At 40.3% G+C, this 27,967-nt stretch overlaps 1 long non-coding RNA gene across 1 annotated transcript; it reads right to left on the bottom strand.

Annotated features, from left to right (window-relative positions):
• Positions 1–133: 133 nt before the first annotated feature.
• LOC116449357 lies at positions 134–25,704 on the bottom strand. Its single transcript, XR_004242355.1, has 10 exons — positions 25,423–25,704; positions 23,256–23,428; positions 22,474–22,571; positions 9,301–20,258; positions 8,995–9,165; positions 7,753–7,911; positions 7,083–7,200; positions 4,622–4,725; positions 996–1,125; positions 134–742 (listed from the first exon to the last, which is right to left on the bottom strand). It is a non-coding gene; the product is annotated as an uncharacterized LOC116449357 (long non-coding RNA).
• Between the last annotated feature and the right edge of the window lie 2,263 nt (positions 25,705–27,967).

Genomic DNA, 27,967 nt, shown 5'->3' on the forward strand with positions numbered 1-27,967 from the left:
ACCAACTCCCCCCCGCCTCCCCCCAAAAAAAAAAACCACACACACAAAAAACCCACTACATAAAACCCACCAAAAAAATAAAATTTAAAAAGCCACCAAACACTAAACCCACCCCAAAGGCCAACACCAAAATACCAAGATGAAATTTATTTGCAACAGATTGGATTTGATAATACACTGCATTGAAGCCTTCCAAACAGACAGGACTTTGCACTCAGTGTAAGCCAGGACAGTTCCAGACTATGTCAGATCACTGTTTAAGCAGCGGTATATAAAAAGATTGTATCTTTCTATGTTACAGAACGTTCCCTTCAGAAGCACGGCGCTTCCAGCTCAGAGGTCGCATTTTTCTTAGCAATGCTAGAGTTGAACTAAGATTTTTCCTAACAGCAGCAGCTACAAAGAGCGTGGGGGAGGGAAGTATCTCAGCCCTACTTGATTACAGTTTCTTAGTGACAGACTGCGAACAGCAGCAGTTTAAATCAGGGTCTTCAGAGAATCTGGGGAACCAACCAAAATTCTTCAACCTCATGCAAAGCAGCCACCTCCTCTCCATCAATTGTCTTCTGCAGGAAACCTCCTCCTCCGAGCCATTTCACCCACCACTTTATTCCTTCCACGTTCAGAGTAAAGTTTTCCAGGCTGCTTTTTTCCCCCATTTGGTCATTTTTTTCTAATAACATTATTTAAGTAATCTGGAAGTGATGTATAGATGTAGATGTATGTGACCGAGGAATATATCCTATGATTAAAAAAAACACTAACCAACAAAGAAAAAAACATCAGAAAAAAAGAAACCGAAAAGGGATTATTATCCCGTTGTAAAGACAGGAGATGGGGAGAGAGAGAAGAAACTAATTTGTGTTGGGTAATTGCAGAGATTTTGAGTTATAGAAGAGTACTGTAGCTAGAGGGAGGAAGCATTGCCATTCCCCCTCTCCTTTAAGCAGTTTCCCAGTTATCAGATGGAAAAAGCAACTAAAATATTGTCCTACCTCAGACTCTGGAGTTTCCTCTTGTGGCAGTAAGGGTGACAACAGAAATGAAAAGACTTCTAGTATGTTATGGCTTGCACTGATCTCAGTAAGGGTGGGGATTAAAACCCATCAGAAACTACCAGATAAGCTACATAGGGAAACAAAAACAGAGTTGAGGAACATCAAGCATGCACCATAGAACTGTTAAGGTTGGAAAGGACCCTTGAGATCAGAGAGCCCAACTGGTAACCTAGCACTGCCAGGTCCACCACTGAACCATATCCCTTAAGCACCACACCTACTTGTTTTTGAAATCCCCCCAGGGATGGTGACTTCACCACTTCCCTGAGCAGCCCGTTCCAGTGCTGTTTTGTTGAAGACATTTTTCCCAATATCCAATCTAAACCTCCCTGGCACAACTGGAGGCTGTTTGCTCTTATCTTATTGCTTGTTACTTGGGAGGAGAGAGCAACACCCACCTGGCTACAGCCTCCTTTCAGATAATTGAGTGATAAGGTCTCCCTTGAGCCTCCTCTTCTCCAATCAGTTATTACTGCCTTTACAGCTGCTCCTTGTAAGACTGATGCTCCAGATGCTTCAACCATCTTAATTTCCCTTCTCTGGACACGCTCTGGCATCTACCAGCACTCCAGTAAGGAGAACTCATGTTATTTTCTCTCTACACATAAACATTTCCATGACAAAAGCGGGTAACTTCAAGGACTAAAACATGAGAATTCACTGTGCTATCAGGAGGCAATGGTCTAACCTTTTCAGGCATCTGCCATGGGCAACAGTAAGTGACAATGAGCCATGTTTTGTTGGACAGTTTGGCTTGTCACCTCATAAAGCCGAAACAGAAACATCTGCAAATCCTGAGGGAGGTGGAAAAAGAAGAGGAATAACTGTAAATCCAACCGGTCTTTATAGGAACCAGCTTTGGCACGTGGAGCCTCTGGGCATTGACGCGGTTCGGCCGCGCGGTGGCGGCACCGGCCCCGCCACGGGCCGGGATGGGACGGGGCTCGTCCCGCTCCAGCGGCACCTTCCAAACTCTGCTGCGGGTTGTGTCGGAACAGCAGCCGGGACAGCCCAGCCGGTGATGGAACTGTGGCGCAGCACGAGTCCAACTCACAGCAGGAGCAGTATTTCATAGAACAGTCTAGATTGGAAGGGACCTTAAAGCTCATCTTGTTCCAAGCCCCTGCCATAGGCAGGGACACCTTCCACTCGACCAGGTTGCTCCAAGCCCCATCCGATGTGGCCTTCAACATTTCTGGGATGGGGCAGCCACAGCTTCTCTGGGCAACCTGTGCCGGTGCCTCACCACCCTCACAGTATAGAGCTTTTTCCTAATATCTAATCTAAACCTACTCTTTATGTGAAGCATTCCCCCTTGCCCTGTGACTCCGCCCTCTTAAGTCTCTCTCCATCTTTCCTAAGAGTTCCCTTCAGGTACTGGAAAGTCACAGTTAGGTCACCCCAAAACCTTCTCTTTTCCAGGCTGAACAATCCCAATTCTCTCAGCCTTTCCTTATAGCAGAGGTGCTCCATCCCTCAAATCATCTTGGCATCTTGGTGGCCTCTTCTGGACTGTTTCCAATCCTATGCTGTGGCCCCAGAGCTGGAGGCAATGTTCCAGGTGGGTCTCACCAGAACAGAGGGACAGAATCCCCTCCCTCCCCTGCTGCCCACAGTGCTTTGGATGAAGCCCAGGACACAACTGGTTTTCTGGGCTGCCAGCACACATTGCTGGCTCATGTCCAGCATCTCCTCCACCAGCACCCCCGAGTCCTTCTCAAAACACAAACTGACCTATCAGCTAACTTAGTTTTATTCACAACTATGCCTGAACAGGCCTAACAACTGAGTTGACAAAAAATGCTTGCTTTTAGTAACATAATTTGAGAATAGGAGTAAGTTAAAGGAGGACCAAGTTACTGAACTGGCACACAGTGGCACGAAATCTTCATGAGAACATGTTGTCAAAACAATTGCTCTCTGATTCCCACAGCAGGGCCACTTAGAGCACTCTTTCCCACTTAGAGCATTCCTGCATCAGCTCAGCACAACATATTCCACTTTTGGCTGCCTTGAGGCAACAGTTTGGGGAGGGATACTCTAAAATAGTTCACTTTTCTTAACAGCAAAGGAGGAAAGAGTAACTACTATAGAGGTCTTTACAGAGTTAGGCTGCATCTGGAACTAAACTAGGCTGGATTTTCCTCCAGCACAGACCACATGCTCCATGATTAGGCACAAAACCCCCTATTTTTATTAGAGGTATGTGAAACCTCCATGTCAGAGAGAACCCCTTTGATTTACACCAAAATTTAGTTAATCCAAAAAGACCAGACAATGTATATACAAGCCTTAGAATAAGTTGGGACTGTTCCTTCAGAATTTAAAAAATGAAAAATTTTTATGTTTCCGTAGCTTGGTATTTGTGTTCCACTTGGAGAATTTGGGGTAACTAATGATCCCATTAATAAGGTATTTCAGGATGAAAGGTGGACTTCGACTTCAAATCACAACTTTTATATAGACCAATAATAGCCCAGAAAATGTAAAACCTGTTAAAAACAATTAGAGACCCTCTATAGTAACACCTCCCTCAGAGAGGAAGTCCTCTTCTAACAAAATATTTCCCAAAGTAAAGTGAGACTGGGAAGCAGGAACCTAGTGAACCTATTGAATCATTGCAGAACCAAAATCAAATCCAGTATAAAGGATCATTACAATTTTGTATTTTATTAATCCAAATAAATGCTGCATTTTAGAGTTAGTAATATATTTTAATTTCTTCATTTTATTTGTGGGTTTCCATTCCCTTAAAGGTCCCTTGAGGAATCAAGCTAGAAAACCAACTGTGCTATGAAATCATAGCCAGCTCTGCCTCCTGGAATAGTGCATGATGTAACACAAAATGACAGACTGGGCTGTGAGCTGAAGACTGTAGATTTCTGCAGCTGCTGAAAAAGCTTTCGAGTCAGGACTGATTTTAGAAATGAGCAAAACAAATACTCAAAACCCCTGGTGCTGGCTGAGCAGCCTTCCCCCTCAATGTCACCCTGTCCAGCTGCTTCAAGTGCACAGAGCCCGGGATCCTCCCAGCCCAGGGAGCAGCCCAGCCAGCCCTGCTCTGTGCCCCGGGGCAGGAGGGGAGGCCCTGAGGGCAGCATCCTGCATTAAAGGATGGATACACACTGCTCCTCCCATCCCTCTGCCCACATTGCCATTCTGTCCCATGGACATGGATCCCAGGAAAGCAGAGTATGCAGAACTGGAGCTGTAGGGTACTGCTCTGCAGAGCTCACTCATCCCAATCCCCCCACCAGCATTTTAAGGAGCAATGGTCCTTAACACAACTGCCCTGCCTCTGCTGCAAATCCACATTTTGCCATTTCATTAATGAGAACAAAATAATTTGTTCCTGGGATGGCAAAAGGTTGTTTTTCCTATTCTGCTCAGAAGTCTTGTGCCAGCAGAGGCCAAATTATGTTGTCTGGTCTTAATTTTGTTTCTTTTTCAGAAAGAAAGCATAGAAGAGATCAGTGTCATTGTTCCTGATCATATAAAGTTTGTTCCTTTACAGCAATAACTAGAAGGTTGGGGTCAAAGCAAGGAGTCACATGGAGACTTACCAGACTAGGCACTAAATCTCATTAAGCTCTCTCCTCTGAGCACCGTTTTTGGATCAGAGACATATCTGGGCCTGGGGATGTAACATTTCCAATTCAGTGCAGAACTGCAGGAAGAAAAAGACGAAAGTCACAGGCCATTCACCAGCAAAGGACACAAAGGAGTTACTGCTGTGCCAGTTTTTCTTCCCTCCAACTAAAGTGTGCCCAAGAGGGCTTTTTAGATTAGTTCCCCAGGCCCTGTGGACTGAGTTAATCTCTACGAGCATGTTAAATGGTTAAACAAAAATTTGCTTTTTTCTTTTCCGGGCTGCATTATTAGTTCAGCAAGGATTTAATTTATGTCCTCTCTTTGGGATAAAAGAATAAAGGGACTTTTTGAAGAATGCAGAGAAGTGGGTTTTTCTGCGATATGCAGCATTTGAAAAAACGGTGTCTCAGCTTTACAGCATAGCTTTTGACTTTGTAGCGTTTGTTCATTTTGCCTCACACATTTTCACAGTGCCTTTATAATGCACTGTTTATATGTAATTTGAGCAACTGTTTTTTCAGCCTTATCAGTTTCACTTGTAAATTCAATTTGTATTTATTGAAATATTTTACTTACGGAGGACTAACACTTTCTTATATATGAAATAATGTAACAAACCAATGTTCTACTCAAGGGAAAGGCAAAAAAAATGTAGCAAACATACAAGTCATAGTAAAATATCAAGGATGGGATAGTGCTATGTTTTTAGAACTGTGCCAAATAATTGACCTGGATACTTCACAGTATATTAGGCAGATTTTAAGGAATTGTATGTATTGATCAGAAGAGCAAAACCAAGTGTTCTGCACAATATTGTCTGCTTCCAATATGCTTTTTTTTAACCTTTTCGATTTAGAAATCTGTGACATTCAACAGACATTTTAAAGATCTACAAAAAAAACACCTTCTGGTTATTTAATCTGGGGAAGCAATAAATTACAATATTTTGTCACAGGAACTGGCAAGCTCCTTGCTTAGAATTCATGCAAAATGAATTCTAAAACATGTACATAATCAATTCTGCACCATCTTAACTGTCCTTTGTGTTCTAAATACTAAGAAATTTTTTGGATATATTTTTTATATGTTCAGCTGAAGATTATTTCTGTCTTGCCTTCCTCAAGGCTAGAAATTCCAGCCATTTTTGCTAGGATCTGGCTAACAGTCTGTCTTGCCTGTCTCCTGACTGTCTTAGGAAGCTTTGTATCAGCCCCTCACTCTGAGTACTGGTAGACAATTTTTCTAATAGCTGTGTGCTTTAGAAGCCTATCAATATATGAAATAAGAAAACTACAATGGAACAGCTCTTGATCTTTTTGGAACATTTATCCTGTCAGCAATAATCAGAGATAAGAAGTTCTCCTGTGGGTTGTTTCTTTTACCTTGCAAAATCTCACTGCCTTCATTTATTGCTCGTGTCAGTTATGCACAACTTCAGCTATCACTATGATCAGAATTGTTTCTGGAGGGTAGGACATCCTAAATCCTGCCCTGCAAACCTGAATTATAAAGGTGGTGGTGAGCAGGTGCTGAGGCAAAATGTATGTTTTTCCTCCTTCCTATGCATTCTGTAAGATGAACCCCACAGTAACACTCGCTGCTGCGGGTTTGGTGCCAATGCATTGCTAGAGAACAGACAGAAGGGGTTTCTGGTTAGAACAGCCAGAGAAAATTTACAGGAACACATCTTGCAGCTGTGAGCACTTGCACTTGAAAACTCTTTACTAACTAGTGCTTGGCATCTTTGCACTACAAAATCATTCCATGAGAAAAAATGTACTTGAAAGAGAGAGAGGTGCAAAAAGTCTGCACAAGAGACTGGTGCTTGCTGTACAAACATGTATATTCACCAACACTATTTGCTTTAATAGTCATATAGAAACAAGGCTCTGTTCATTAAAACACTTCACAGCTGCCAAGTATTCAAGCAGAATGATCCTCTTATATTTTCGAATTCAACAAGAAGTGTTATTAAACTTGCTTCGACCTCAGCATGATTTGTTTGTCCATGAAATAACCTTAAGACTTTTAAAAGCAACAGTGACAATAACTCAATGAACACAGTAAAATACACACTGTGGAAGGACTCAACTGGCAAGAGCTTCTGAAATACATATGACAGGAATTTGGATTCTGAAAATGCACTGAATGCAAGATATTCTTGCAAAATATTCCAGTTTCTCATTCCTTTTTTTTTTTTTAAGCCACCTGGAGACTTTTGAAGGAGATGGAGACATGCAGGAGTTGTACTTAACAACCAGGAGGATATGACACAAAAAAAGTGGTTTTGCTACTCAAAGTATTTCAGCATCTAGGAGGAGAAGAATCACTGCATGCACTGCCTTATAACGGTTGAGAATGCAGAATTTGTGAGTCACTGTACACTGCCTTCAAACTACATTTATACCATATTATATAACACTGCAAGCTCACCTGTTGAACAGAGTTAATTATGAGTCAGGGATCTCTTCACATCATTCATTTCCTTCTCACTTGAGAGCTGACTTTCACTCTTCACTGAAATAACCTCTCTCACAAGACAGTGATTAGTCTGACAAATTGATAGAATAAAATACCTTCAGCCCCTTTATGGGACCTCCTCTAGCATTCAGGCCAGCTACAGCTAAGTGCAATACATTTTTTGGATTCCTTTTATTCCTTAGTGGCAAACAAGGAATGTCTTAAATAAGACAATCCCAGCATATGTTTACCTATTCAGTTTCAGAAGGTCCCACATTATCCTTCAACAGTTAAAATTCACTTTCAATACAAAACCCTGAAATATTAGGAAAAAAACTCACTAGGAATATGGGGAGCAGAACTTAAAAGTGCCCACAGAGCTCTCTCAATTAAAAATAAGGAAAAGGAAATCTCCTATTTCACCTTTTAGTGGGAGGTTACCTAAATACATCCCTTCAATATAGGAGAACAATATTGAGCACCAAAATCATCTCTGCCTCTAACCCAGATGTCCATAGAGTCAGGTTCCTGAGCTTCATTGCCTCCATCTGGATCAAGAACATGACTTCACTGCATGTCTTTCTCTTCAGACAAAATTATTCTCCCCAAGCTCAAGGAGGCCCAAGGTCATAAGAGAACTCACCTTGAAAGTCCTGTTGTCAGGGCATTAGGAACAAGGCTCCACACTCCAAGTTTAGCTGCACTGCCACCCTCACTGGCTCAGTCTCTAGACTTATATGGAACAAACAAACACAGGATGGCTTTGCTCTGAGGACACCAGCTGTCCTCAAACATCACAGTTCTGGTGACAGAAGAACAGAAAAGACAAATGAGATTAGTCATCACATGACATCCATTTCTGCAAGTCTTCAAACACAAGATCTTGTGTCATGCTAACAACATTAGGGGATTTCCCCAACTTTGTCCCTTAAGGAGATTGCAATAAAAAAACTCCCCTCTCCCTTCTCTACTAGATAAGCTGCTCTGTTTTATTTTCTCTTAAAGACATTTTTTTTTCAGCTTTGCTAATCACTCTGAGTTTGTGTGCTAAGCAGTCAAGTCGAAAAAAATACTTCTCTTTGTTCAGCCAAGTTGTAACTGTATTACAATTGAACCATGTTGTGTCAATGGTTTATGTGTAGCTTGGGAAAAAAAATAATATATCCACTCTCACTACTAGGATTTGGTTGAGGAGGTGATTGATTGGCATTTTTTAAGGAATGGGTATATTAGGCTAAATTCACAAATGGCATAAACCTCCTAAAGATAACAGCAGCAAACTGTTTCCTCAACTGGGCTATGCACTTTTGCTTCTTCTCTCCTTCTGTGTGTTCATGGTTTAGTTGCAGAGAGTAAAAATTCGTCTATTAAACAGAAGATGTTGTCATCCATTAATGTATTCCTCACCACAACTAAATCCTGGTGAAAAGATGCCTTGTAGTACTATGAAGACACTTGGGCATAAATTATTAGGCAGTCTACACTTAAATACAGGAAGTCTAGCTTTAGCATGATCAGAAAGGTATTCCAGACACATTCCATGGGCTTTGTTTCAATCCCTGAGGATTGCATGAGGGCTGCACAGGCACCTTGGTGCTCATATGTCTGTATTCACTATACTTCCCATGCTCCTAAGAATTTATGCTGTGGAAAGAGCTGTATATCCTACCAGATATTCCATTTCACCAGAAAGTCTGCATCCCTACACCAAGAGTCATGGCTTGGCTTCTTGCCAAGTGGAAGAGAGATGAAAACAAACACAACCAACTCTATAGGCCATAAGAGAGCAAAAGTAACCCAAACTAAAACAAAAAGAAAGAATGAAAAAAAGTAGGCCTTCCCAGGTCTATAGAAGAAAATTCTTGAAAAAATTTATTGTCCTTACCAGAGGGGAGAAACTCTGAATGAGCAGTGGGCAGAACAGCTCATAGCCAGTCAAAGGAGCTGGATATTCCTCTCACAAATACAGGTGTCCACACAGAGCAATGGCCATGCCTGGTAAGGAAAGTCACATCCTGGCTCTTGCATTCTGCTGTTGCATCTATGACCACCACTTCTATCAGAAGAGAAATGCCAAATGGCAGAAGTTTCATCTTCCTGACTTCATACCCGTTATGTTAGAAAGCTAAAGGTGCAGCATACAACTCCTATTAACCTGGAGCCTTAATCTGTCACTATTACCTTTACTCACCGTTGTGCAGCTTGCAGGCTGTGGTTCACACCACCCTTCATTCAGCAGCAGATTTCAGAAGCACTGTGTACTTCACCATGTGTCTTTAGACCTCCATGCCTGTCCTACCTCAACATAAATTTAAAATTCTTTTCTTAGAAACCAGCAGTATCAGAGGTTCACTGTAAGAGAAGTCACAGGAGTCGTTTAAGGTTTTTCTGTATGGGAGAATACTCCCACTCACATCCTGAAGAACGTGGGGAGGTTCAAACAAAAGGATCTGACCACATGTCTGAGACTAAACCAGCAATGCATACCTTCTTCTACCCACACCCTACTCCCAAAACTCTATCTGTTACAAAACTAGTTCCTTTCCATCTGCATGCAAAACTCACTATTTTATGTTATCACTCTTGCTCAGAGTCCAACAGAAAAAGCAAGAAATTGTTAGTGGCAAAGAGTGGCAAATCTTGAAATAGTTTCAGTCACAGACGCACAGAGAACACTGTAACTTTTCTATAGAAACATTTAGGAATACAAGTCCTTTCTGACTATTCCACTGACATTGTATCCTTAGACTTTAATCACTTCATCCCCTCTCAGATACTAAACTGTACTGGGCTTCATTCTGTAATGCTGTTGGTAATGTTTTCAAATGCTATATGCAGGGTAACGGTAGTCTGGGAAAGTTCTAGTCAGGAAATTATGTAAGATATTAGCTTTATTTTGTTCCTGCAATTCTGGAAGTCTTCCAGATCTTTATGTCACCGGCTGTATGTGATTATCAACACAAAACCCCAGAGATCTTCTTGCCATGACTATAATTAATTCCAATATTCAGGTATGGAATACATAATTAGCAAGAATATAGGCCCAAAATTTAAGGTAATCCATAAGAAATTCAACAATGCTTCTCTTCATGCCATTCTGGATATTTCGCCAGTCTAATTTAAAACTGCCTCTTTCCTTACATATTGTTTTTTCAAACATGCTTTCAGTTATTCCTAAGAACATTTACATTAGCAGGATGGAACCTGTTGAGTCCAACTTTAAAAATCCAGGTGATTTTAAAATAACTTCATTTTTTTAATCTCCCCCCCACTACCCAAGAAGAACTGTCTGCTTGTTAAAGACATCATCAGTTGTGACTGCTACTTGTACACTGGTATAATTTCTTCTCTTTATGAATAAAAATGTTTGCTTTCAAATGCCATTTACCAGTTTCTCCCCTGATATAACACTGTACATTCTTTTCTTTACCAAGAGAAGTGGAGTGGTTTGGGGTGTTATGGGCCACTAAAACTGAAATCTGCACTGGCGGGATTGCTTCTGAATAGTTCTGTAATAAGTCATTGTGAATTTAACAATGGAAAGCACTGCCAAAGCAGGGAAAGCTGTTCAAAACCCCAGATTTTATTCTAAGCATCTTACTAAAATCACAGGCTCTTTCCTGCTTTTTAGATAAACAACACAAATATTTGCAGGGAGGTGGGGAAATAAAACTCGTTCACTTTACTTGTTTTTTCACAATCTAGACTTACATTCAGCCACTTTTCACCTCCAAGACAAAATCCTGCATCATCAAAGAGCAAATTCAAATCCATTCGTGTGAAGTTAATTCCATTTGGTCACACCAATAACACAGAAGCACACAAGGAGGTTACAGCTGGGTAGTGCAGTGTAAGAGACAAACTCTCAAAATGCAGCTAAGAAACCACTGAGCCTGTGCTTTGCTACTACCACCACTGGTTTTTGTTCCACCACTGCTACCAAAGAACCAGGCACAGCTGTGTGAAAAACTCTGTGCTGATAGTGGGGCACAGCCTGCTCATGCCTGGCCACTCTTCCACTGGCAAAGGAATGTGCTCTTTCCTGCTCTGCTTTCTGTTTCAAAACTAGAAAGGAGATACTTCCCAATAAACAGTAAAACATAAACAAAAAAGAATAAAATGTCTTCAAAAGTGCCTATGGGAAATGGACAATGCAAGAACTCTCAATGCTTCGTTATATCACAAAAGGAGAAAAAATATTGAAAAATAAGACTCATTGCATCGATAATTTTAAAAATAATTATGATTCTATATTTAGAAAAGAAGTCAGACGCTGGATTTCACAACCATATGTGGAAAACATTAAAGGGAAAACTGGATGGGATTGCCAAGGCACTATGGGGCCAAGAATTGCTGCCTTTTAAACTCACCCCGAAACACTGGTGGGGGGGTGGGGAAGTTTCACACAGCTTTCCTCTACATCTACTGCTAAAGTAAATTTGACTGGCAATATGCAAAAACTGGCAGGGCTGCAATGATGCTGACAGCACCAGAACAAGCTGGGCAATTTTGGGACAGTTTCCGGTGTTACTGCCCATTTTTGGCTGGTTTGTGAATAAAAAGGAATTTTCAGTCTTATTATTGCAGTGCTTCACTTGGAAGTGCATGGGAGGACTTTCACAGTGAATAAGCAGCACACATTAGCCAGAATTTTACTGCCAACAGTAGAAAATTTGTGAGTATATTGTCAACATAAATAAAAATGAATGGCCTGAACATGCATTGTTATTGTTTTCTTCTGAATGTGTATGCCAAGGATTGCAAAAATGGTCTTGCTCACAGCCCTGAAAAAAACTACTTCACTATTAGTTTCTTCTTTTTTGAGAAAAGATTATACCCTGAAAATTCATAAATCTTAAAGAAGCCAAACAGCAGTTTTGCCAAAAGGCATATGGTCATGTTGGCACTTCCTCTGTCCAATCCTTTGCACATCCAGAGCAGCACTTCAATATTGATTAATTGTCAGAATGCTCACATGAGACAAGCAAACAGAAATCTGACAGCCAGATGCTACAAACAGCCCTCTATTCAGTCAGATCATGGATTATCCTATCACTTATTTTCCCCAGTACTTGCAGGCTGAATAAGATAACTTGACTTGTGTGTTCTCAACAAACAGATTCAATACAGTGCATATTTACAGAATTAAGTACAAAGGTAAATAGATCATGGGACTGGGGAGAGAGAAGGAGCAGACCATTCCTTTGTAAGATTAAAAAACAACTTGGGATTTTTATTTGTAAACTATGCCATGCAATTCCTAAACTTCCTTTTCATCCCAGTGTTTCCCAAATACTTTGTCCTTCACAAGATTGTATTTGCCTCGGGGAAAAACCCAGTATTTCCACTGTTCAAGCATTACAACTTGGCAGGAGGGAAGAAGAAAAACCATATTTAGCTGTGTGAACCTGAAAGTTGCATTTACAGACTGAAATAATGCAGAGACCCTAAGAACAAGTGCCCTTCTCTTAAAAAAGACCCCAAAACTGCATTGAGGTATTTAGAGCCACAGCTTGTCCTCTGTCTTCCTTTTCATCACGCTGGAGCACGTGGCTCCTTAAAAGGATGTCTGTGCAATCCTTCCCTTCTCCAAGACAAAATACGAGAGGGGTCAAATGACTCATTTTGGATCAAGACCTCACAGGCCCCACCACTGCTTCACCCTCAAACAAAGAATGAGGACATGCAGAACTCCTCACAATACTCCCATGGGAAGATTGGTACTGAAGGAGTCAAGTGAATCAATGGGGGAACAGACCAAAACCTGGCGCCCTGGGAATGAGATTGCAAAGGCTTGGACGCTGAAAGGACAAAATATATGGATTTAGTTCACTTGTTTGCCTTCTCAGCAAAACAGCATTCACAGCTTATCCAGAAATGAAAGCAGTCCTGGTGCTCAGTCCCACTCCCACTACCTGGAATGAGGGTGCTGTGGCTTAGCATAGCAATACAATCTGGGCTCATACACTGCTGGACAAATGGGGAGCAAACCTGCACACATCAGAACCCCAACAGAGATTTCACAACTAATACCTTGATATTCTCCTCAAAATCAGCTAGGATGGTCACATTTCAGAAATGACAGCTGACTGATTCTTAGACTAACTACCCTTGTGGTGACTCTTTAGCTCCTTCCTAGATGCTCTTTCCCTAGCACATTATAAAACTGCAAGCATTAGATATCTCATGTGTGTGTGCACAGAAAAAAGTATCTCCCATTTCCCTAAGACATATCAGCACAGGGGGTACCCCAAATGAGTTCCTACATCACCTTCTGAAGGCACTGGTTTTAAGGGATTACACAGTATGCTCCTACACCTGCATAAATATGACATTTGTCTGGGTACTAGTATTTTGACTGCCAGCTGGTATTCTGAGAGACAGATAATGTAAGTAATTAACAGGCAGGACATTCTTCCAGCTGCTAATGCTGTAAAACAATTTCTAAGATGTCATCCCAGAATTAGATTTAATACTGATTAAGCACTTAATAATAATGTGTGGTGAAGACAAACAACTGTAACAGAATGAACAGTGCCCAGGAAGTGCTGATTTTTATCTGCCTGGCTTTCTGCCTCCACTGATGGCAGTCAATTAAAAAGCATTTTTTGCATGCAGACAGCAGTTTTCTGCTCTTCCTTCCTGCACTTCTCTCACATCTCTGTTAACAGTGATGTGCTTTCATTAGCAATGGGGCACCAGCAGCCACTGCCACAAGCCAAGTCACACTGAGGTGTGCTCTGCTGCTCAGGAACAGATGTTTCTCCTTACAGCACACCGGGCAAGCTGGCTGTTCTGCACAAAAAAACCTGTCTGCACCTGCTGGGCAGGCCAAGGAGAGGAGACAGTCATCAGGACACTCAGATCCATTCCATGTGCACAGGGCACTTTCATGAGTCACCACGTATTTCAGAGGTGGAATTCATCAGGTTTTGGTTTTCACACTCAGTTGTCAGAACAGGTGGACCCTTCCCTGAGGCTTTCTCAGCCCCAAGAGCTGCAGGAAAGGCCCCTGTCACTGCTCATGATGAAATAGAGAAGTTATTTTAGCCTTTGTGAGAGCAAATCATTCAGTGTAGGCTTCTGATCAGATATTGATACCAGTGATGTTGCTGGTACAAACTCAGTCATGTCTGGAAAAACAAGCCCTCCACAAATGTTTCATCAGCCAGGATCTGCATCTCATTATCACTTGTAGCTTGCCCAGGCTCTGGAATTAGTGAATCCAAGTTAATGAAGACTCTCTGTTTAGCAAAGGGATCAGTTTACAATTAAAACTACATGTCTAAAATGGGAGTTGAACATTAGCATGTCTGTAGGGCTTATTAAGGTGAAGTACCCCAAAGCTGTAGGATAAATAGACTTAAACACATTCCAGTGACTTATATAATTAACAAAGATACAAAGTTCTTTAAAAATTTAAAACTGCAGCTCCACATACTGTCTCCAGCTCTGTCCAATCACCCAAGTAACCACATCCACCCTAATACAGTTATGGACTTCAACTTTAAAAGCATTAAACTGATTCTCATCTAGTGACATATTATGTTGACTTTGTTGAGAGCACAGTTAGGCTACTGCTACTTGAAATCTTCACCAAAAGCCCTCCAAGTTTGTTTTAATGTCACTTTTGACACACTGACAAAGCCAAAAATACCCAGTATTCTGTAAGAGCTAAGTGTTATGGATAGAGCAGATCTTAAGAGCTAAAGGCACTCAGTACTTGGATGCAATTCCTGGAAAAGCTTCAGGAAGCTTTCATTAACAGTGTTGAATCAGTAGGTATTATAACTTTGCTATTATACAGTTACTAAGCTGATTTTTCAGTACCTGCAGAAGCTTTGAATGTTTGTAAAATACTTTTTGTAAAACTGAACGACCGATTCTGACTATTACAAGGTTATTAGATCATATTTTTCTTCTACAGGAACATGTGCACTGTGTGCACACTGAGTGTCTGCACTGTTGCAGCTAAACCAGCCTGGACGCTGCACTGACCTCTGCTGAAGTTCGGCACTGCAGGGCAGTGTATAAATGGTCTGTTCTGGGGCAAATGCTTAAAGCTGAGGTAACTCCTCTCTGAACTTCACATATTAGATGGGAGTCAAATCAGCAATCTGTAAATGTTACTAGGTACCAGTTAAACTCATTTTCTTCTTCAATGACCTCTCACTCCTAGCCCAGATGAAAGTGCAGCCCTAACACTGAAATATTGTTTTCTTCAAAAACTGCATTTATTATATACTGCTGCTACTGTGGAGCTGCTGAAAATCACGAATTTCATAATTATTTTCTAAACAGAAGCCAGTCAATGGCAACAATAAGAATCCTTCAACACTATTGAGAGAGATTAAATAAATAAATAAATAAATAAAAGGCAAGTGAAAGACTTTGTTGGAACATGAGAGACTATGAACTTCAGAGTTTTGTCCAGGCTACAGACTATTCAGCAGTACCTTGCCTTTGTAGGCTTTCTCTATATGACCACATAATATAAGAAACCAAACCCACAAAGCCCAAACAAAATAGAAGCAAACCACCCCCACACACCGAAAAATCACTGGGAGAAAAAGCACTCATACCCATCCCTCAGTGAAAAGCAGCTGTTGCTTACAAATACTGTAAGGAAGAAAAACCTCCTTCCAGGAAGCAAACAGCTGTAGCTTGAGGCTGGAAGTAGATGATACCTGCACATGATAAATCTCAGTCTGCAGCCATCAAAACATCATCAGTGATTTCAAAGATGTCCTGATTAATAAAACCGCATAATAAGGTGTTTTAAGTGTCCCTACTCTATCAAGTGCCTTTACTGTGGCCTTGTACAGTGGTTCATTTTAAACTGTGACTGGATAGAGGCTTGACTGTGCTGATAATCCAGTTATGCTTTGGGAATTACTGTGTACCACTTGATTAGATTAAGAGATAAAGAGAGAATTAAGTACCACTTGCCATAGCTACATCAATATAGGCTTCTGTCACAGGCTTTACTGGAACAGACTACACAGACAAATTCTGAAGAGACAGATGATACAGACAAGACTGGTCCATTGCTGTTTAGGTTGATATGTGAACAAGCAAGACAGAAATTTAAGAGAGAGATATTACTCTCTCTTAGATTAATGAAGAGAAACAAGCTAGCCTAGTAAAAACACAAACAAGCCCCATTTCCAAAATGGGGACAATCAAACAAGCCACATCATCAGGAAACTATTTTTTTTCCTGCTGTAAGTACACAAAATAAGCAGTGTTTGCTTTGGGGTGGGTGTGTGTATAATTTTTACCAGCAATAATTCTACTGCCATTGCTTAAGAGTACATTAAAGCAAAAGCAGCCAAGGATGTGATCCCATAATTAAGAGACTGGAGCATCTCTCATGAGGAAAGGCTGAGGGAGGTGGGGCTGTTCAGCCTGAAGAGGAGATGATTGAGAAGGGACCTCATCCATGTGTGTCAATGTCTGCAGGGACGGGTCAGAGAATGGAACAGGCTCTGGGACAAGAATGAATGGGACAAGAGGCAATGGGCAGGAATAGATGCCCAGGAATTTCCACCTCAACGCAGGAAGAACTGCAGTGTGCAGGTGACAGAGCACTGGAACAGACTGCCCAGAGAGGGTCTGGAGTCTTCCCCACTGGGAAGAACTGCCCAGATGCAATCCTGTGCCACGGACGACCCTGTTTGAGCAGGGAGGCTGGGCCAGATGACCCCCCGTGATCCCTTCCAATCTGACTCATTGGTGATTCTGTGACCCACACAATCACACTGCTAGCACACTGCCAGACACCGCTTTTGCAGTTTTTGCAGTTCAATAAGCCATAGGTAAATGTCTAGACTAGTTCTCTAACCCTACACTTCCATCTCACAAGAAAAATTACAATCACTCTGCAAAATTTATAGTGGGAAAATTACATGCATTAATTGTCTTTTAAAAATACATGCTTTTGGTGGCAGGAAGTTAATTTGCTTCACACCACTGCACATTTTTCAGAGGTCTCTATGGAGTATTTTAAGAGTGATTCAGCAGTAATTCCAAAACAATTCTCATAAATTCTTTACCATGTATGGACACAGAAACTTCTCCCCCCTTTTTTTTGGAGCATGCTCTGCAGCTTACCAAATGAGTGTAAGATTTCTGATGCAACTTGAAAAAATGAACTTTGTTCTAGATTTTTAAGTTATCAGTTATTTCAGTTTGGGTTTGATACTTCACTAGTCAAGCAGAAATATTATTCACTGGTCAAAGGGCTGCAAGTCAAGACACCAGGCTCAATTTCCCAGGAGGGTGTGAGACCCGACTTGAAGCACTCAAGTACACTTTATGTGCCTTATTTTCTGTTGTATACAAAATACTTCACAAAGACAATACAGTACAGGACAAAACATACAGCATACATACACAAAAATAAACTTGTTAATAATAAAAACTTCTGAGAAATATTGTGAAATACTAAGAACTGAGTTTCATTTCTATTCTATAAAACATTTGGAAATATGCATGGAGTTGTACTGGGAAAGGGAAGAATTGATACTGAAATGAAAGCTCAGGGCATACAGCTCTTAAATCTTCTGATGGATCAAGATAGATGTAATTTCTCTCCAGGAAAAGTATAAAATGCTTGATTATTAAACTATGAAGTAGTTAAATTATTGCTTATTTCATATATTGCTGTTGGATAGTTTACTCTAGGATAACATATGATCTATTTGTAACCAACCTCCAGTCCTGTTATTTCTACAAGGTATGTAAAAATTGGCTACATTAAGTTAGTTACATGAAAATGGTATTTTAATAAAGAATCTATTACAGACTTTAAAAAAAATCCTGAACTTGTCATTGTCACAGTCAGGACACTGATTTTTAAAGAATAAACTGTTGAAAATTGTGCTTGGTTTTGTGCAAGGATTCCTCCTGCCTATTCACTACCTGACTGGTGGTCTTTTATCTAGAGATGTGTAGGGGTTAATGCCTTGAGCAAAAATTCCACATGCAACAGTTATGGGTTTTAGTGGCAGAAACTAATACATGATACAAAACAAGTAAAAAAAGCCCTATTTCTCTAAGTCACAGACCTCCCCAGCTCCAGACACAGGCAGTAAATTAACATCTGGCCTTAAGGACCTAAGGATCTATAAAAGACATAAACCACGAATACTATTAAATGCTCAGTTTTGAGACTGGGCATTGATTTTTATTGTCAAACTGCACTACTGCTGCAGGCACAAGATTCACTACCAACTTCTGCTCTGTATTGATTTTGTTGAACAGCAATCAAGAGTTCAGTATTTAATGGGATGTAGCTCAAACTGGAGTTCCCACTTACTGCACAGAGGTTTTAATCAATTACATCTGCCCATTACATATTCTCCTTCACTCTGCGTAACTGCCTCCCATAAAAACATAAAAGAATGATAATGTCATTTTGCTATCATTAATCCTCCATGAAATTGCCTTTATTCATTAATTTAGTAACATTTATAGATCTTCAGCATGCAAGGCTTTAGAAGCAGTCTAAGAATTCTGTCAAAGATTTTCTGCATGGCTGCTCATCCTTGCCACTTGGAATCACACAACTGCAATGAAAGACAAGTTGAAGTATTGGAGAGAATAATTCCCTCAAGTTACACAGTTGACTGTGACAGTCAACTTGACCTTACCACATGGGGTCCAATTAAGATTCCTTTGCCATCTAGAATTTAAATAACTTTTACTGATGACAGTTAAAGCACTGAAGATAGCAAACCCTCTCCCCAGCACAAATGAAATATACTTTCTCTTCAGCAAAGAGGATGAAAATCACCAAAATAAATCCACCATGAAGCTGAAAATTTACTAACAGTTCCAGACCTTGCTGCATATGAACTCTTCAAACTGTGAATGAATGCTCTTGCACATGTAATTAAGCGAACAGGAATTCATTCTGGTTTTACCTTTTGCAACCACTTCAGGATGATGATTTCTGATAGAGACAATTTGTTACTACCATAAGAGCAAAGTAATGAAAACCTGAATACCTCATACACTTCCTGCATCCACTGCAAAAGCAAAGAGAGATATTAAGTGCAATTATGTGATGGGTTAGATTTTACATAGACATTTAAGTAATTAACAATTACAGCTGATAATATGAAACAGAGGGAACCATTAAAACCCATTTGTGTGAAAAGTTAGCTGGAGAACGCTTAAAATATAAAGCAGATATCAAATTATTCCTCACAAATAATATGAAGCAAAATATAGTAAGTCATGTCATACTTGAAATGTTAAAAGGAAGGAAAGCAAAGAGACTAATTAAGGCTTAGGGGCAGTAGATGATGGTTATAAGCATATGAAGTGACAGCATAGTCTGAAAGAATTTATGTACATTGCTAAAAATCAGTACTCCAACAGGAAAGTATCTTGGTTGATATAAAGTGAAAAGGATGAAAATCAGTTAACTAGATCAGGGTTTTTTCACACCTTCCCATTTATTTTACACCTTCCCATTAGACAGGCAACTGTGATCACTTTACAAAAAAGGCTGCTGCTGAACATCCAGTGGGCTTTAGGGTTCTCAGATTAGCCAGGCTGAATGTTAGCAGATAGATCTGATAGCAAGAGTTCTGATGGTAAGTTATTTCTGGGGGATAAAAATGAAATGTGACTGAAAAAGAAAATTGGAACAAATGGTCACAAAAAAGAAGGAAAGAATGGTCTTGTCCTTTAAGTCTGCAACATCTGATGAATTAGAAATGTGAAGAATAAGCAGCAAGGAGCTTTCTGGCAAAACTTAGTTATTATGCTGGAAAAGAAAAAGGAAATAAACTAAAGCAGATGTAGCATTTTCTATTTAAAAATTCAAACCTGTTTTTCAACACTGTTGAAACTGTTTAGCTCTTTCTCTTCTGAGAAGAATGTTCTGTAGACTGGATTTCACAAAGTAGTTTTTGAAATGGTAGGTGGTGATTTAAAGCAAAACAGAGTGAGCTTCTGAAAAGAAGTGATAATTGGCCACTGTACTGAGGCAAACTCCTACCCAATGCTGTGTGTTAACTACCAGAACTTACCATCTCCATAAACACAATTTCAAGTTTTAACAAAAGACACATTCAGTTGTTTTGCTCTCCTGTCAATGGAGCTGAAGCAGGAAAAACTCTTACCGAGAAGTGATACCTGCAAAGTGCAAAAGAAAATACATTTCTGGGAAACAAAACAAGAGGAGGAAAAAAAAAAAGTTAAAACAATTATGAGAAGGAAAGGCAAGAAGTAGAAAAAGAGCTGTCTGTTGGTTTTCCCACCTTCTCTGAGCTCTGTGCTAACTGATGCCACAGGGTGCCATGGATGACATCGATCATCCACAGGGTGAAGCAGAGAGTATTTTTGTCACATCATTTAACTGATAATGGAGATTGTCTGTTCCCATGAAACAGCAAATGGTAACAGCTGAGAGCCAAAGCAGGGGTTATACATCCCTGTAGTCTTCCTCAGCTTCAGCTGGAAGGGCAGCAGGCAGATTGAAATTGGCTGGAGGTGACCCAAGTGAACGCAGATCCTTCTGGGAGGGTTCTGCCCATAAGTCCAAGAAGCTTCAATTAGCTGATCATGGGCATTGCCTGAGCTACTCCAATCAATAAACATAATCAATAGCACAGGTGTTTAGGTGGGCTCTAGTGGCTCCCTGTCTAAGACAGCTTGTCACAATGAAGCAGCATTCCAGTGACAACTGCAGGAGATACAGGAATCAGTGCTTCCTGCCACAAGGGCTCCTTGGATAACCTAAAAGTAACCACTGTGTGGATGATTTTGGTTATCAGTCCATTCAGCGATAAATAAAAATAAACATCTCTTTGCAGCTACACTGCTCTGCTTTCTTATTCAAGTCAAGTAACAATGGACAACTGTAAAACATGGAAAGAAGTTCAACTATGTGAAACATGCACAAGTATGAATTTAAACCTATGAACCAGTATGAATATCTCCCCCTGCTGCTGTAAGATTTCTGTGCTTAAATACTGGCATGATAAGTGCATTTAAACACAAAAATTGATCAAGTGATTAAATTACTGAACAGATTACGTCTTCACACAAAGTGCATACTCCTTCCCCACAGCCTCCACTCAAGAAGTGTTTCAAACTGAATTGCTACAAAGATTAAAATAATCATTCTGTTCACACCTCATGAGGTCGGAATGGCAACTAACACGCTTCATTTATAATGTGGCATTATCTGCTGGAAGCAGACTGATGTAATCTGAAGAGTAATGATCTTAAGTTAACATTCTTCTGTGTGTTCCTTTGCCACAGCCTGAGCTACCAGTGAAGGATTCAGAGCCGAGAGATTCCAGGGTTTCTCTGAAAGGAGCTTTTTCATGTGAGCCATTGAGGTCAGGCACCAGAGCTGGTCAGCTGCAGCAGTCCGAGACTCAGCACAGGCCAAGAGGTGTTCATGGGTGAGAATATTACCAATGTGAGCAGATCACACACCACACTAACATTCATTAGAAATGTACTTCAAAAGCCCAACATTCTCAATTTTGTAGCTCCCATCACCATGAGCTAATGCCTGGTCCTCTCCATGTCTCACATTTTAGATCACTGACACAAATGTGAAACACTGTGTAACCCATGTTTTCTATTTTAGAGCACTAAAACAAATTTGGGACATAATGTGCCTCAAGCACATGGAGCCAAGCAATGATTTTAATGGGAAAAACACCACCACGGGTCCACCAAGTTATCCTCAAGTGTTAAATGCTTGGATATGTAACGAAGCATGAATCCAAAGCTGCTGCATCCCCTCTGTGTCACTAGGCAGCACAGAAAGGGAATCTAATCCCATGTGCTGAAGTGATGACCAAAATCAACCTGAAAGTACCAGGGGAACCCCAAAGCTGCACATGATTGTTCAAACTTCATATATCACTGACTTGGTCTTACAAGAGGTTAATTAAACAAACAAGTTTTGGCAGATGATCAGGTATGGTACATTCACAAAGGATGGGAAAGAGCTGGACAACTGATTCAGTAAGAGGAAAGCAGCACTGCCTTTTAAAAAGATTTAATTGCTCATACCATCAGCAAAAAAACCCATCAAAATTTGGCCACTCTCTCAGACACATTCCACTTCCTTTCATCTCGAGTGAGCTCTCCTCAGGCTCCCATGGAAAAGTAGCTTTTTATTGGACAGGAATAAAAACAAATAAACTGTGAAGCTAATATAAAATTCAGCTCCTCTTAAAATCTCAAAATAAGACCTGTTCCCTTCCTCCACCCACTGAACTTTGCCAGACAAGAGCTAAGCAGTATTGGGTAATACCAAGGTTGAAGAATGAGCTTTTCAGGGGAGAATATCTTTGTTCTTAATTCCCAAAACCACGTTACAACTTACCTTTATGAAAGTTAGAGAATGATAGATTAAAAAATAAAAAACCATCTTCTTGCAGCCAAATTGGAGCATGCTCAAAAGTCAGTCTGGAGACTTTGCACCTGAGTCACAAGCAAACCAGGAAATCATTTCATTTTTTATAGCACAACATGGAAATTATCTGTGCTGCACAGGTTAAATTATTCTCTCTGTTATTTTGTACAATCATGATTTATAAATGAAAACTTGGGCTCAAAACACAAAGGATATGAGTGATTCTCTTACAAACAGTTCTTTATAGCAAAAAATAAATGAGCTAAACCAGCATCCATACTCTCCCTAAAAAACAAAACAAAAACAAACAAAAAAATAAAGACAATATTATTTAGCATTGTTTGCTTCATATCACTACCCTCTGCAGGGACTTCTCTGTTCATTCAGGTATCCACTTTCACAAGAGGACAACACGTTGTTCTCTATCCCTTAGTTTCTCCAAAACAATAGCAGCAACAAGTAAAGTCCTGTCCACATCAGAAATGCAGCAGGGCAGTTTTGAGGAGAAACCCATGTCAGCAGGCAAGGATTAGACACTTTACCTTGGGGCTAGGAGGAAGTGCCAAAGCATCCCTTACACAGAGAAAAAGAGCCCCATTCTCAGATGTAGCTGTGCCTGCATTTGAGAAATGGGCCACAGGGGAGGGTGCTCCATCACTGATCTTTATTTCTGATCGTGGGAGGGAAATGACTGACATCTGGTGAGAAGTGAAGCCCAGAATGTCTCATTGCCCACCTGTGCTCATACTTACATCACACTAAAAATCCTGAAGGACATGACAGCCTTGTCCACATTCCTGTTATAATCCCCAAAATCCTGCAGTCAACAAGGACAAGCTTGCTGAGAAATTACTTTAGTCAAGTCAAATGCCTGTCCAAGCGTGGATGCTGCCATATGGTTTTCCATGTGATTTCACCAGATGAACTTGAAGACACAAAGGAATAAACACAAGCATTTTCTCACTGATGTGCCTGCTGGATCCTGAACTATTAGTAATATTATTGTCCCCAACCAATAACTGTTACCTTCTTCTACTAACCTTTGCAAATGAATTTCTAAACTAACAACAAAAACTGACTCAGAGCTCAGGCTCTCCATGAGCCATTTCCTGTAAGGGACACTCACAGAAGCATCACTGGTCTGACTGCTTTGTGTATGGCACAGCAAGATCCTGGACCTGAACACTCCTTGCTGAGGATCTTTTCCGGCACCTCAGGGCTCTGCAGTCTGTGCAGAGCATTAGCAGATCACAATACTCTTTGTTTAAACCAAAGTAACATCTTAGACCTCATTTACCACAGTTTTACGAGTGCTTTGCTTTATTTTTAATATAATGATAAGCCAAAGTAAGCCTTTACATACATCTAAGTGACAATCAGATGTGTATCTCCTGAAAATCGGATTCTAGGGCGAGTTGTTGAAACAGAAGAAGGAGGAACACTGAAAACCATTGGGAAGGAATGATGACAGTGGGGGTTTTCTTGGCTTTCAGGAAGCAAGGATACTGGGAAAGAATGAAAAGACAAGTTGGGTAGAAAAACAATGCTGAGGGCACTCAAGGGTGAAGAGAAGGTAATGGATATGCACTGTACTTTATATTGAAAGGGTATTTAAAGCTGTGCTTGCTCTGCAAGGAAGAAACATGAAAAGAACATGAAAACTACCTAACAGACAGATCTCATCTCATTTAAACAGACATCGAGACAGATGCTGAAATAAATTGCAGAACACATAAAGCTGGTACTAATGTAAAAACCACATTCCAATAATCTCATCACTAAGACTCAGAGCAGGTGATTTCGTGAAGGCTGAAGCAAGAGTACTTCACATTGTCTAATCTCAGCTGCAGCCCTCAAAAATTTTTCTCCTACAGTCATGGTTTGCTGTGGGAGGATGTGGGGGCTGTAATTGTCCCACTGAGGGTTTTTGATGGATGATTGTATTTCAGATATCTGGACCTGTGATTCCCTAAGCCTTACTTTGACTTATTATTACATTAAAAATAAAACAAAGCGCTCAGAACACTCTGGAAAGAAATGTGAAAATGGCTGGTCCTAAAAAGATGTACTGCAAAAAGAAAGAATAGTTTTTATTTTCTTCATGTAATTTTAAATAAAATTAAATATACCAAGTAAATACAATGAATTTTACAGAAATCTTGGATGCAGGGCCACTTACTATGAAAATTAAGTGGAAAAATCAGTAGATCCTCTGTGACAGGAGGAGTCCAGCAAGTTTGTTCCCTACATCACCTTTCCTACATGGATTTTCCTAAAGTGATTGAAAGAAGAACTGTCCCAAGTCATTCACACAAGCCCTTTGCCAGAGGTTACACTGAAAGCAGCAAACCCAGACTCACATCTGCTGTGCAAAGCCCGGTACACAAACAGAAATGGGTTTGTTTCCACCTAATGCTGAAATGGGTTGGTCAATACACGGTGAGGAGCAGAACTCAGTTACCCAGTGTTAAACAAGTCCATCTGCCAGAGCTCTTCTCTCTGAGTGATTAGTCCAACTTGAGCACTTGGATAATGAGCAGCAGGTCCACAATAACCTAATTTTAGTCTTGGTGTCATAATCTTTGCAATCTGTTGTTCTTAAATTGCATTTAACCACCATAAATGAAGAAAAAAAAATCAGCTTCCCAAATGACAGGACCAGAAACATCAATAAAGTTATTCCTCATTTTCAAGTAAAATCAGCCCCAAGCTATTTAAAGTTGACATGATGTGCACAGCTGAGCACTTTGTGAAATAAACAGATCAGTAACTGACCCGAAAATGGTATTTAGGGGCAGAATTCTTACCTGCAGAGCTGTCCTATTGTCTCTTTCTTCAGTCCACAGAGCATGCTGACTACTTACTGTTTACACAGAACTTTCTACATTGAGTGCTGAACTCTCAAATCCACCTACTTACCACACGTCATTTGTAGTATGCAAATGCCAAGCCACTTAGGGTGCTGCTGTTTTTTCAGCAAGTGACATTTTCAAGGCATCCCCACAACAGCACGAAGATCACTCCACCAGAACTCGGGGGTTACCACTTAACAGATGAGAAAGCAGCCATGGTTTGCACTCAGAGACTGCTCCCTGCTCCTTGGGAATGGGATGTGTGACACAGGAAAATCTGCTGGTTTGAAAGAGTACTTAAAATACACACAGCTGTATTTTAAGGTTTCAAATGCTTATATTATACAGTATAGACAACAGTGATAGGAATATTCTTAAAATCTAGGCCTCCACTTTAAAGCTGCTATGCTGCTTCTCTTAACAGATGCTACCCTTACAAAACTGAAACCAAGCAGCCCTGGATACAAATTCATACCAGTCAGTACCTGACCCACGTGTACACTGAGCTGCTGGTTTGCTGTATTTTGTTCCAGCTGCTTCGATAAGCACCAGGTAACTATTTAATGATGTTACATATGTCATACAAATGTGTTCCAAATTAAATCTGTACCAAAAAAAAGCCAGTAATTTTTTTAGATTAAATGTTGGAGGAGGAAATGAAGTTGCATTCTTGGCCTTCTTCGATATGAGACTTGTCCTTTTTTGAAATATTCATCAAGTAGTCAGTTAGCTCAAGATAATGCCATATGTTCAAAGTGAAAAGGCACTTCTTCCCCAAAGAGCAATGTTAGGACTACTGGGGCTGCAGAAGGAAGAAATATTTGATTCCCTGCCAGTCTCTGAGCTCCCAGAACAGCGCTAGTTGCAGCTCTGAGAACCAAGCTCCACACCAGAGCAGCTATTTATTTTTGTTAACTTGTTCCGTTTCCCAACTTTTCAACTCACACTATTATAAAATTTTAGCCTTCCCATCTTTCTTTGGCTACACCCTTTTCCCCCAGCAGTGGCTTATAAATGATATTCATAGTTTTACTGCACACTTGTAACATCCATTTCGTAGCATTAGCTTGAGTATCAGCACCCAGGAGTACTTACTTTGAACAAATGAGCCAAGTTTCTTATTTATAATTCATTAAGTCTTGAAGACATTTCCAGTTATATTTGCCATGAATTTAGGGATCTGAGACAGAAGCCTTTAAACATCTTTAATCTTTCAACCCAATCTTGTGATCCATAAAGTTCCTTTTTCATCCAAAACTTCTATTACCTTCAACTGATATTCTGACATGTTAGTTCCAACCACTGCAAACACTTGAGGGGCATGGAATTGGCTGTACAGCTCTAAGTCAGTTAAGAGTGTGACTTCTTTTATCCCAAGTATAGAATATCAATCCTAAGCAGAAGCTCTGGTGTTGTAAAAAGCCCCTAACACTGTTGGCTGATTTGCCTTGTCAGCTTGGACTATCAATATGGTACCTGAGAGCTTAGTTCATAATCAAAGCACAGAATACACAAAATGAGCTCCAGGCATCCAGAAGGCTCCATTATTCTGAAGTTTCTCACGAATGGCAAGGTACCAGAAAATGGTACCCTTTGTAGAGCACTCTCTATTAAAGTGTTTTCCTGGTGTCATACACACACCCATCAAGCCTGGGATTAACCTTAATCCTTCTTAGGAAAAAAACTATAATCTCTTTCTAAAAAATATAATGGTGATTTAAAAATATCATCATCATTCTTTTCAGTCTTGATTGGCAGCCTGTGCACAGGCCACTGGACTGGATAGCAGTGGGCTGCATCTGATCCACACAGAGGAAATCTAAATCAACACAGCTGATTATATCACACTGTTCTAGAGTTACTCACCCTGCTCCATTAAGCTTCTGCTTCCAGCTAAAAGCACATTTGTTATTAATTTTTCCAAGACAACTCTTGGGAGAAAACAAGCCTTTCTTTCTGTTTAGATTTTTAAATAAAAAACCATCAAGCAACAAATCCAAGGCAGGAGATACACATATGACAGTTTTGAGATATAACTGAAATTGATACCTTCTAATTCAGGCCAAGGTAGAAAAATCTCTTAAGTGTTATGAAATAGCCTCAGCACTATGTATTTTTAAAGGTTTTTTGACATCCCTTATTTGATGGCATCCCATAAAACCCATTAAATTAGAGCATCAAAAAAATTCTTGCCAAAAAGATGGCAAGACCTATGGATTGGAATCTACTCCAAACAAAATCCTTGGTGTTTAGATACCCTTGGCAGTGTCACTAGGATTAAAAACCCTGTTACATATCCAGAAACCAATACAATCTGTTAAAGTAAGGAAATAATACACAAAACCACATCTCTGCTTGCCTGGCCCCAAGATGCTGCTGCCACCTGGGTTTGACCTGGGGTTTGAGCCATAAAAAAATCCCTTCAGCACCTTGCCTGCCTTCCTCAGCTCCTTTTAGAGTTGTTTTGGTATCCATGAAAATGCACTGAAATCTTATATTTACTGTGTGAAGGAGTTCTTGGAGATTCTGAAAACATTCTTCCCTTTCTGTCCTTCATTACTGTTGATGATCAGTACAGATTCAGCCACACTGGAGATCCGGCAAAAAAAACT

The sequence above is a fragment of the Corvus moneduloides genome, chromosome 11 (assembly GCF_009650955.1).
Source record: "Corvus moneduloides isolate bCorMon1 chromosome 11, bCorMon1.pri, whole genome shotgun sequence".
NCBI classification, from domain to species: domain Eukaryota; kingdom Metazoa; phylum Chordata; class Aves; order Passeriformes; family Corvidae; genus Corvus; species Corvus moneduloides.